Source organism: Diceros bicornis, unplaced genomic scaffold (genome assembly GCF_020826845.1).
Source record: "Diceros bicornis minor isolate mBicDic1 unplaced genomic scaffold, mDicBic1.mat.cur scaffold_95_ctg1, whole genome shotgun sequence".
Lineage (NCBI taxonomy): Eukaryota > Metazoa > Chordata > Mammalia > Perissodactyla > Rhinocerotidae > Diceros > Diceros bicornis.
The window spans coordinates 1,541,548-1,553,876 of NW_026691844.1; the positions used below are offsets into that span (position 1 = coordinate 1,541,548).

Below are 12,329 nucleotides of genomic sequence, written 5' to 3' on the forward strand. Positions count from 1 at the left end.
GTTGCTTAAGTCAAAATGCCACCCTTTACTCTTTTTTTTTCCCACATGAGTTATGCCTGAAGTGCATGACTTGATCTTTATTTTTAATACTATGGCCTTGGTACAGGTTGAACTTCAAAAACTATCGTTATGTCCTGGTCTTTGTTTTTGCCATCGAGGAGATCAAGAGGAGCCCCCAGCTGCTCCCCACCCTGTCTCTGGGTTTCCATGTCTACAATTCCTTCCACAGTGATGTCAGCACCTTGGTGAGCACCCTGAGGTGGTTATCGGGATGGGGTCAGATGATCCCTAATTACACCTGCCAGGCACAGAACAAGAATGTGGCTGTCACTGCAGGAACCACACCAGCATTCTCTGCCCATATTGGGACACTGTTGGAGCTCTACAAAATACCACAGGTATGAGCGTGGTGGAGGGATGGATCTGGAGGGACTGAAGTTTTCCTCCTTGGTGGAATTCTGTGGCCACTCATGTGGAAAAGAAGAAAGTGGTTTTGCATGTCTCCCTAATAGGAAAAAACCTACCACAGATAGTTCTTGAAATGGTGGATTCATTATTTTGGTATGTGAATCTGAGAGAGGGATGAAGTAGCCAGAGGCTAGCGTCACTGTCTAAAGCAGACCACAGGAGCTTCTGGAAGAGTGGTTGCCCAAATTCTCTCAAAGGAGTGGAAGCTAGATATTCTGAAATAATCATACCCTAGTTACTTATCAAATAGTTAATAAAATTTTATATGTAAACATGTACTTAAAACCACTTTACACTCTTCAAATGCTTTACAAATAGTCACAAACTTAATCCTAATATAAGACAATGAATAGGTAACGTTATTATAGGACTTTTTAGAGATATAGAAACTAAGATGGATAGAGGTTATTTAACCTTCTCAAGTGCGTTAAGCTAGTCACAGTAGAGTCAGGATTTGAACCCAGGCAGTCTGGCTTCAAAGCCAAGCTTCCCCTCAATCACTTCTACCATCAGATAATATTGCTTCATACTCACAGTGTTAGCACCAAGAATGTAAGTTTAGCTAGCTGATCATATGAATTTTGTTGAAATTCTGTTTATTTTTCTTCCAGAGAACTCAACATGGAACGCTTTTTCTCTTTTGATTCAGACAACCTATGGAGATTTTGATCCTGTACTGAAAGGTAAGGACTAGTTTTCCTCTCTCTATCAGATAGCTCACAAGGACACATCTCTAGTCTTCAGAATGGTCTCATTGTTGACACATTTTGGCTGGACCTAGGTAGGAATCTTAGTATCAGTTGATACAAAAGGTGAGCAATTCCTCTGGGAACTTAGAAGAGAGATGACTAGGAACGGTGCCTGCCTGTGACTAAGATACCTGTGAGCAAGAGGACGTACACTTCAAAAGATTGGACATGCATAGCCAGAAGCACAGACTCATCAGCCAACGTGTTTATCATTTATGGTGACACAAGTAGATTAATAAATGTGAGCATTGCAGGAAACCATTATTTAACCACTCAGAAGGTGTGGATCACTACACCACAGTGGGATGCTTCTTTTATTCCACGTCACCACTTTTTCCATACCTACCATGGGAGTCTTTCCTTTGCACACCAGAACTTTGAGATATCTGGATTTTAAACACTCTCTATGGACAGTTAGCCCCTCTAAATACCAAGAAGACTTTTTCTTTACCAAATGATGGCTTGAACTTTTCAACTGCTCATTTGCAGGAACTGAATGTGGAAATTTTTGGAGTGTCCATTCAATGCCTCCCTGGAGTCTCTGCCAAAGGAAAAATTAGACACGACTATGTCTGGATCCGGCTACTACATCTATGATGCTGTGGATGTGGTGGCCTGAGCCCTCCATGAAATACTTCTTATAAAAGCAGAACAGGGGTCCATAATGGATGCAGGCCAGCTCATGTTTCTCCCTTAGCAGGTAAAATTCTCCCTTAAATAGGATTCTCATTATTGTTGTTTTAGGATCTGAGAGTTATTTTATTTGGGTATCGAATTGTGATTGTCACATTGTCACAGATCAGCAGTGACTTGTGCATAATGAATTACTGTTCTTTCTTACAGGTTGCAAGTAAACCTCTAGTGATTGTAGGGTCTAATTAGCAACAGTGTCAACTCTTTTAACTGGAAATAATTGATTAAAAACTTTCACTGTGAGAGGTAAGTGCTCAAGAGAAAACAATGACAATTCATCCCAGGGAATTAAAAAATTCAGGGATTTCCAAAATCTAGTTCTGGCCCTATCCCTTGATATCTTAAATGCTTCTGGGGAAAGGACAATTTATTTAAACTTCCTGCATTTTTCTAGAAAGGCTACTGATAGCTAAATAAATATTTCCCCATTGAAATTTAAAATGACTTTTGGAAGCAAGGAGTTTGATCCCCTTTTTACAGATCAGAACCCCAATACTATGAAATATATTTTAATTCCCCAAGTCCTTATCAATTCTACTTAGATGAATTTGTACATGAACCTAGACTTTTATAAATCCAAAACCTATGAATAATGTGTCATGAAACTCTTGCTTTCAGGTACGAGGAAGTGAATGTCATGTCAGATCTAAATACACACATTTGTTGTGAATATATATTTGTTTGTGTATATATACAACCATATATATAGTTATGTATTATACAAATATCAGTTGTACATTTATATAGAAATTATATCAATTAATGCGTGAAGATTCTGTACTAGGAGCTTTCATCTCTTCTCTCTCATTTAATAAAATATTTTGTTCAAAGGTAGGAAGAAGCAGGCTGTCTTTCTTTGTCTCTTCTTGAGCTCGAGGAAACTCCCTAGCACCCTTAAAGCAAACCTCCTTGTTCAAGGTACAGCTCAGGTTTAGCCCCACAGCACTCCCTGGACGTGGAATCTTCAGGAATGGTTTAAACATCACCATGTGCTCTCTGAGGGCCGACAAGAATGCCTGCTTCCTTAAGCGTGCAGAATAGTAAACACTCCCCAAATTGAACTTATTCAGAGGATGAATAATATAGAGGGGAAAAAATCTAATTGCTGGGCAACTCAGTATCCCCACCAGTTCGAATCTGGGTTTTCTGCCTTCAATTTCCATGCTCATTTCATTTCCCAATTATGTCTCCCTTTTAGCTCCACCCATTCCTAAGAAACACCCAATTTAAAAAAAGCACTGGAGCTCACGTGTCACTGGATGAGAAAAGAAACTCTGTGTCACAGCATGTAATTCTGAACTATATGATTTTCCTAAAGGTCTTGGACTTCAGGTGAAAGTAAGGGAGTTTGTTCCCCAGGAACCATGTGGTCAAGGTTTCATCATACATGAGGAGCTGATAGACTGGGCCATGGGATTCAAAAAGGTTGCAGACAAGTCGATCTTGGATTAATCATCTACATCACAAGATAGAGAGCATATATGAAAATAATGGTGAAATCATTTAACTCATAACAAAATCCTCATTTGTTGATATAACTTTTCTTACTGTCCAAGAGATATTGAAAGGACACTTGCAATTAAGGAGATATTCCTGAATTTTGAAATGCTTTATGCATTACAGCAGGACAGTGAGGCTACCAATTTAATAGGATGAGCTGATAAAAAATTGATTGAATTCCCATTTAAGCTGAAAAAGTGTCAATCTCATGTGCTTGCAAATTTATTGCTCTGCATGCATTGTGCCCTGAAGATATAACAGATGCTGATGACCTAGACTTTTGATGATTTAAAGATACAATTCAAATTGTCTTTGGCCATATGCTTTTCTTCCAGAAAACAAATTTTATTCTCTTTAACGAGAATCAAAAGAATTGACATTGAGGGTTTTTTTAAATATTTTAATATTTTATTAATTTTCCTTATATTTCCATCTCTTCATCCCAACTTTATACATTCTTGTAGAAAAATTCACCATCAGAAAAAAAGATTCTTTTGGCTCCCCAGGAACTGCATTCTTCCTCTTCTTCAGATTTCCCTTTAGAACTCAGTCTTGTAAGCCATCCCTCAAGATGCTATATTATATCATTCAAGCCTGTCCCTGTGTCTTTGGTGTATAATCTACCTGACATTAAATACATTACTAAATAAATTCAATAATTACAATTTGTACTAATCAAACAATTCTCATATAAATGCATTGTATGAATTAAAATATTATTTTATATTAAGGTAAAATCTGCTTATAGTTCAAAAAAGTAATCCTGGAATACCATATTCAGAGTCACAATTGTTATTGCCAGATGCCCCATTCCATAAAACAAACAAGTGTCCTAGTCATTGAGATGGAAAATTTTTTAAATCAGTACGTATTTTCGTGTTGGGAACTCTTTTCTGCAGATTGACCTTGATTTTATTTTGCTTTCCCTGGGTGCATCAATCATGTCAAATCTTATAGGTGATCTCTAAGATAAGTTTTGAGATAATTTAAACAATATTATCAATTATTCAATATTATTAAATAAAAAAATATTATCCAATTATATAGTATTGTTCAGTATCATCAATAATTCTCTTCTTTCAAACTCCCCACTCTGAGTGTAGGACGTTCTGTCAGCCAGGATTCAGGAACATCCCTCAGGAAGAGAGAGCTACCTGCTGCTTTGTCTGTGTATTGTGCCCCGAGAGAGAAATATGTAATCAGACAGGTATGAACTGACAAAATTACACAATCACTTTCTCTTACCTCTTCTTTGTCTCCAAATAAAATGTAAAGTATCTGAGAGTAACCAATAGCATCACATTTCTTCATTATTTTCTATTATTTCATTCACTCATTCAATACATTCATTTAGGAAATCAATACATTGTTTCCATGTTAGGAGTTAACTTGATCTGGCTTCCTTATACTCACATTGTTAGGTTCTGCTGAAGCAGCTCTTCTCAAGGGAATACAACCCTTAAACCACATGTTGTGTTAGGCAAACACTTAGAGATTCCATAGCACCATATACTCATCTTGATCACAGAATAACACACATGGAATTACAATGGAAGTAAGTGTGGGTGTCTTTAGCACATGCCTCCTATTCATATCTTTACACCCAAGGTGACGAGCACTATGCCTTACACATAGTAGGTGTGCAAAAACCGGAACTAAAGATTCAATAAATGAATGGATATATTATATTATTATTACTCTAGTAGAAGACATAAACAATGAACTGAGCATGCAAACTTGATAAGATAAAGGCCCTGCTTTCCAAGAAATCATAGTGAGGTACATGTGAAAAAAGAATAGCAGGGCAATTTGAAAAGTGCCAAAATAAAGGTAGTTAGAGGTTAGCAGAGTCAACAAGAGTAGATAGTGTTACTTGGATAAATCAGATAATTCTTCATGGAAAGCTTATGTTTGAGTTGAGCTTTTAAAAATATGGGGGGATTTTTCAGTTAAAGATGAAGAGGGCCTCTTGGCAATAGATGTTTGAGCAACAAAAGTTATGTAAGATTAATAAGTTCTGGAGACCTACCATCCAACATGGGCCGATAGTTCACAATACTGTATTGTAGACTTAAAAATTTACTAGGAGGGTAGATTTATGTTAAGTATTCCTACCTCAAAAGAAAAAAAGTATTTTAAAAAAGGAAGTTAAATAAAAAAAATAAAGAGGACAGGAGGAAACATTTGGGGGTGATGAATATGTTAAGGACTTGAGTAGTGATAGTTTCACGGGTGTATATTATCTCCAAACACATTAAGTTGTATACATTAAATATGTACAGCTTTTTGTATGTCAGTCATACCTCAATAAAGTGTTTTTAAAATGTTTTCATGTGGCATATTCAGACATTCAGAATATGACTAATATGACTGGAATGAGATGATAAAAGACTGATCATGGATGATGATGGAATAGGTAAATAATGAAAAAAAATCCTATCATATTTAAAGTACAATATTCCAGTCTTACCAAACAAAACAGCAAACAATTCATATATATTTATTACCAAAGTTATCTCTACATTGCTAAATGTTCTGTCCAGTAAGATAATTCATGAAATAACATATTACAGAAATAATAATGGGCTGGAGGAGAGAGCATGTTTACAAATTATGTTTGTTGGTAGAATGCATCTGGCTATAAATTAAAAAGAAAAAAATCTAAAAGTGTCTTTTAAAAAATATTTATTATATCCCATAAAAAAGACCAGAGTAATTTACTACGATGATTCTTTGCGCCAGAAAAAATAAAAGCACAATTGTTGGCATTATAAAGATGGAGAAGGAAATAGGTTTCATTCCATTTGTTATTTACTTGATGAATGTTGTCATAAATATCACTATTTATAAAAAGGCCAGAGATAGAATGACTCCAGGTTTAGGGAAAGGAATGAAGAAAAGCTATTCAACATCCAGCTACCTGTACAGTCTAGGGGTGCACGGAAAGCATCGCCTCCAGCCCCGCCCCTGGAGCTGATTTCCTCCCACTGTGAAGTCGGCCAGACTTATTCCAGCCCCACCCCCGCCTCTTCCCGCCCCTGGAACTGGTCTCCGCGGACAACCTCCTGGCCTGGTTCCGCCCGCAGCCTGGTCCCGGCTCATTGCCCCGCCCGCACCCTTGTCCCCCCGACCCCCGGGCCTGGTGTCAATCACACCCTTGTCCCCGCCCACAGCCCGCCCCTAGAACTGGTTCGCGCCCCTAGATTTCGTCCCTGTCCCTGGTGCTGACCCAGCCCGCGGCCCAGCTTCGCACTCACTCTAGACACTGGAGACCTCCCCCGAGGCTGGGGTGCGCGGCCCCGCCCCGCCCGCCGCCTCAACCCGGAGCCCCCAAACGTCCGTCCTCCCAGAACGCCCGCCCGAGACCGGAAGCGGAAGCGCGGGCGGCGCCGTGGATGGAGCGGGAGGTCTGCGCGGTGTGTCCAGTCTTCTCGGCGCGGACCGCATTCCCGTGGACCTTCGGCCTCAGGGGCGGAGCTCGGTGAGCAGCGGGCGGTCCCGGCTCCGGTCTTGGTCCAGGGAGGGGCCTGGGCGGCGGGCAGCCCCGTCACGGCCCGGCGTCCCTCCGTCCCCCCGGAGCCCCGGTTCCCCCGGGCTGTTCGTTCAGGGCGCCCGAGGCTGCTGTTCCTCCCGGCTCCGGGCGCCGCCGGCCCCTCCTCAGAGTCCCCGTCACCGTCCTCCGTGTGATTTTGTCCCCAGGGGGCTTATCCGCGTCTGGAGGCCGTGTTTGGGTTGTTACTAATGGGGGCGTTCCTGGCATCTAGAGGGGGAGGCAGGGATGCTGCTCAGCGTCCTCCAGGGCCCAGGACGGCCCGACAGAGAATCATCCGGCCCCAGATGTCAGTGGTGCCGAGGTTGGGAAACCTGCTCCAGGGCCTGAAAATCTCCCGAGCCCTGAATGAAGTGTGGGAATTGTTTACCAGTCAGCAAGCCACTTACAGGGGTCATAAATGACAAGCTTGTTTAAAGGGTCCGGAGTCACCAAAGTGAGTTGAGCGACTCAAGTGCACACAGCACGGAGCTGCTTCTCTCATCTTGGGGAGCAGGTGGCTGGACAGGAATCGGGAAAATCCAGTCTCAGCCAACAGTTACAGTTAAATCAGTAAATACGAAAAAGAAAAGTAAGTGGGGTGGGCTTTCCTTCCATCACCTGTATTACTCCCTGTAAAAGGCCTCAAAAGCAATCTTTGCTTTTTTTTTCCGTTAGAAAAGAAAAGTGTCTGTGGGGCTCAAGTTTGAGTTGGAACCAGGCTCAGGGTCCACCTGTCCTCGCTGATCCGTGGATTTCTGTGTGACCAGGTGAGTACCCTGTGGACCTGGTACCAACAGGTGCCAGCAGCCTCCGCTGTGCAGAAGACCTGCCAGTGGGCTTTCCTGGGCTCAGGTTGTCAGCACAAGGACTCACTGAGAGTGAGGGTATCATGAGAAAAATTATTTATGTTTGATGGATTATATTCAAGGGAAAGATGGTAAGGTGTGTGAGGCTCTGTGTGTAAATAATTCAGAAAATACAGTTATTTGCAAAGAAAAACACATTAAACAAATATATGTAAATAAGTGTAAATATGTGTAACAGTAAAGAAATATAGACTTACCTGCATTCCGAGTTCTCAAAAGTCAGGATTTCATCTATAAATATAAATATATAAATGTTTTACGTGTATATGTAGTATTACAAGACATCTCATTAAATATTAGCAGGGATGCTCAGCAACATTCCTCAGGCCTATTCAATTTGACTTCTAAAGACCTATAAATGCTCCACAAAGATTCAAAATCTTACAGACACCTGGAGAAAAATATGATTTGAACTTCTTTATGTTAGTAACAGAAATGTAAAGTTAAATTGACCAGCAGCCGGATTTATTTTCAGCATATTGTTGTTGTTTATGAGATTTCAAATCATTTGGAGGAATATTAAGCAACACCTTTTAGATAGAAGGGTAGGGCACTAGTCTCCAAAAAGATTGTCCTCTCCACCTCACATTCTAAAGGGAATTAACTTTGCTTCTTGAATCCTTTCTGAAATAACAGTCTGGTGATTCACGTTGAAGACAATCTTGTTAAGTAATTTTATATATAATTGTTGGCCTCTCCTAATTGTGTGTGTATGTCTGTGTGCCTTTTTCATTCTAGCATTCCTGGGACGTTCTTGAGGGAATGTGTGCTTGTCATGCAGTAGATATTCTTTGAGTGCACAATTTATGGTGACCCACCATCCTCATTTATTCAGAACAGAGGGGTTTTCCAGGACACAGGACATTTAGCGTTCAAACCAGGATGGTTCCTCATCTGATGAGCCAGGCCCTGGGCCAGATGCGTGGGGACCTGGAGAACCAAACAGACCTTGTCCCACTTCCATGGGATTTATATTCTGTTAGGGAATTTGGATTTTAGACAGTTAATGATGAGAGTGATGTGGGAGTTTGGCACAAGGGGACTAAACCGGAGGGGGCAGGGAAGCGCTCTTGAGAAGGACTGATATTTAGCTTGAGAGCTGGAGTTGGGACTGGATTTAGGTGGTTGGAGGGTTAGACTGGAGTGAGGGTGTGGGAGTGTGTTCAAGAGAGCGTTTCAGGCAGAGGGACCCGCATGAGGACACACCTGAAGCAGAGAGCCTGGTGTGTCCATGACCTGAAAGAGGGATGGCTGAGCCGAGTCAACACAGGGGGAGGGGTGTGAGCCAGACCAGCGAGGGGAACAGGCTGGACCAGGTCAGGCGTGACTTTGGACTCTGTTCTAAGACCAGTGGGAAGACACTGGAGAGGTGCGAGCAGATGGGTGATGTGATTGGCGTTTGGTCTAAGCACGTGGGTTAAAATGGACTTCATGGTTAAGAATGTAGACTTAAGAGGCAGATAGGAGGTGTTGGGAAGAAGGTTACGAATAAGGTGATTGTTCCCTAGGCCTGGATGATGGCTGTGGAGTAGGAAAGAAGTAGAAAGAGAAGACCTTGGAGTGTAGAACCGCGAGAAGGTAACGGTACTTTCTTGCCTGGATGTGTCAGATGGCACAGGGCACTGACTGTGCTCCTCGCTGCTGTCCGTGCAGACCTGCAGGCGCCCCCTCACCCAGGTCTGTGTGTTCACCCCACTTAGCCACTCACAGGCCTCCCTCCACATCTTAAAGGAAGTCAGGCCTTACTTGTGAGGGGGTTGTCTCAGACGGGAGACACCGAGGAGAGCCCCTCCAGGCATCAGGGCAGCCCCTTCAGCCTCTCCCTCAGCCTCCTCCCCCTCCACTCTCTCGCTTTCCACCCTCAGAAGGACCCCTGCTCAATATTCCACGTCCCCATGTTCTTCCTCCCTCAGGCTTGAGAAGGGTGGGCAGCCAGTGGGGTGGACATCATCTGTACCTTCCACTCTGACCCCCGCACGTCCTTGGCTGGACAGAGAGCAACTCTACTGGGAGCTGAGCCATGAGAGCCAGGGCGTCACCCACCTGGGCTCCTTCACCCTGGATGGGGACAGCCTCTACGTCAGTGTTGAGGGGCTGGGCTACAGCCGTGCTCTCTGTCCCTATCATAGTTCTGTGTTGCCTCCATTGCTCTAAAGTGAGCTGTGATCCATCTCTGTCTCCTTGTGGTCGGGGTGCAGTCTTCTGGGGTGATGACTGGGGCCAGCCACCTTCCATCTCGTTTCATCCCCCCTGAACACCCCTCCCCTCTTCCCCTCTGCTTTCCCCCCTGCTTTCCCCACAAAGCTCCCTACATCCTCCCTCTCCCTTAATCCTTTATGTTCACCCCAACTCTTGCTCAGCTCCTCTCACCTTCTCTCCACAGCTGACACCTATGGAGCTGTGGCCCTGACTACTACCAGTGAGTATTCCTGGCCCTCATCTCCTGGGTTCCATCCCCATTTGGGGTTGGGGAGCAGTGGTTCTCCTGCACCCGCTGTCCTTGGTGAGAGAAGGACCTGGAAGGGCCCTAACTCATCCCTTCTCTCTCTCCCGTGTTCTGGTGGAGAGTTCCAGCCCAGGGTGAGAAAGCCTTAGTGACAGACATATTCTCCACCACATTCTGACCCCATGTGGTTTTCACTTTAATTCTCCTAAAGCCTTGCCCTTGGTCCTCCTTTTCCAGGTGTCCCATCCATCTGTCCAGTGTTCTGCCCGTCCATCTGTCTCTCCTCCGAGTTCAGTCTCTCTTGTTCACCTATCTCACTCTCTTGGGCTCCTCTCATCCACAGGCTTGCTCATCCCTCTACTCACACAGTCACCCCTCCCCTCACTCTCATTTATGCTTCACCTGTGAATGGTGGTCCTGGGAAAGCCACTGCTGGAGCCCGGGTGAGCCTGGGGGCTCCTCCCACTCTGTCCCTCCCTGAGACAGCCCTCGCCACAGCTCCCGAGCCGGCCACCACGTCCCTGCATACTTGATCATCAACTGTGCCACCAGAAGCCACCACAGGTGTCTGGGGGCCCCTTTTCCTTCCCAAGAGAAGCTCTCCGGCCCCACACCTCCACCAGCCAGTTGTGATCCAGGAGCTGGGCAGCCACAGTGTGAGATTCTGGTTTTGAGGAAATGGTGCTGATCACAAAGATTATACCAATGATTCAGTCTGAGGCCAGCCCTCAGAGAGCCCCTAGCCTTGTGAAATTAACACACCAATATAACACTGTGTGGGAGGTTTCGGGAAGAGGCACCTGGCATAGTTTGCAGAGGAAGAGCTTGCTAGAGAAAGTTTCACCTGAATAGAGTCTTCAAGAATGAGCAGGAGAGACCCAGGCAGGTAGAGGATGAAGAGTTTTCCTGGCAGAGGGGATTCCGTGAGCAAAGGCTCCAGCCAGAAACAATATGCCATATGGGGAGAATTGAAACGAATTTGGGTTGCGTGAAGCATAAAGTTTAACCCGCAGTACGTGGATAAAATGAGACTGAAAGGTCAGCAGGAGCCAGATTGAGTAGAGCCTTGAGTGCCAGGTCAAGAAGGTTGAACTAAACACTGAAGGCCATAGGGAGCCATGGGTGGTACTAGAGCAGTGGTGGCCCTAGTGAGGTATTCATTTCGGAAAGATTCTTCTAGTGGTCCATGTAGAACATCCTTTAGACAGAGCATCCAGTGAGCCTGCTGGGGTGTTGGTCCGGGTGAAGGAAGTTAAGACCTGAGCTGGGACAGGGATGGAGTGTATGTGAGGACCAGTGTTCAAGGTGAATGGGTGTTACTGGGAGGGAGGAGGAGCTGAGCAGATATGCTGGTTCTGACTTGGGTGACCACACGGGTGGGTGGTGGTGCCCCTGGGAGAGAAGACGACAGATGATAATGAGTGCAGGACTCTGGTCTGGTCTCAGGCCAGCTCTCAGTGATGGCCATCGCTCTCCCTCTCGTCTTGCAGCTTTGGGGCACAACCTGAAGACCCTCACAGTCACCTTCCCCATCTCCACCCTCCAGTATTCATCAGACAGGAGCAATGGCTCAGCCACGTTCAACTCCACTGAGAGGGTCCTGCAGAGCCTGGGGAGACCCTGGTCCCAGCAGCTCCTGTTGGGTTAAATCCCACCCAGCCCCTCCCCCAACCCCTGTCCCTCCTGCTCCTCCTCCTCCTCCTTCCTCCCCAGCTGGATCCTTGTTCAAGGAGAGCAGCCGGGGCCCCTTCTACACGTTTCAGACCGGTCTCCCTCAGGTAAGACCCTCCCCTGAGCATTTGCCCCTAATGACCACTTTTGTGACCACCCCTCTCTCAGTCTCCCCACTGTCCTCCCATTTCCTCCTTCCTGTTCTGGCCCCCACTCCAGAGGTTTCAGGACCTCTCTCTAGATTCCCCACGTACCTCTCTCCCCAGGCCTGAGAAGGATGGGGGAGCCACCTGAGTGGACGCTGTCTGCACCCACCGCCGTGACCCCATGGGCCACCATGCCTCTCTGCTGGGAGCTGACAGTCTCCACGTGTCTGCTCTTCCTCTCGGTGGCTCCAGGCTCTG

The 12,329-nt window shown here is 45.0% G+C and overlaps 2 long non-coding RNA genes across 2 annotated transcripts; both read left to right on the plus strand.

Annotated features, from left to right (window-relative positions):
* The first annotated feature begins 1,097 nt into the window (after window positions 1-1,097).
* LOC131403916 (uncharacterized) lies at window positions 1,098-6,752 on the plus strand. Its single transcript, XR_009219641.1, has 5 exons — window positions 1,098-1,151; window positions 1,707-1,917; window positions 3,109-3,248; window positions 4,514-4,617; window positions 6,673-6,752. It is a non-coding gene; the product is annotated as an uncharacterized LOC131403916 (long non-coding RNA).
* A 761-nt stretch (window positions 6,753-7,513) lies between these two features.
* LOC131403901 (uncharacterized) lies at window positions 7,514-11,900 on the plus strand. Its single transcript, XR_009219631.1, has 4 exons — window positions 7,514-7,709; window positions 10,192-10,227; window positions 10,598-10,818; window positions 11,745-11,900. It is a non-coding gene; the product is annotated as an uncharacterized LOC131403901 (long non-coding RNA).
* The last annotated feature ends 429 nt before the right edge of the window (window positions 11,901-12,329 follow it).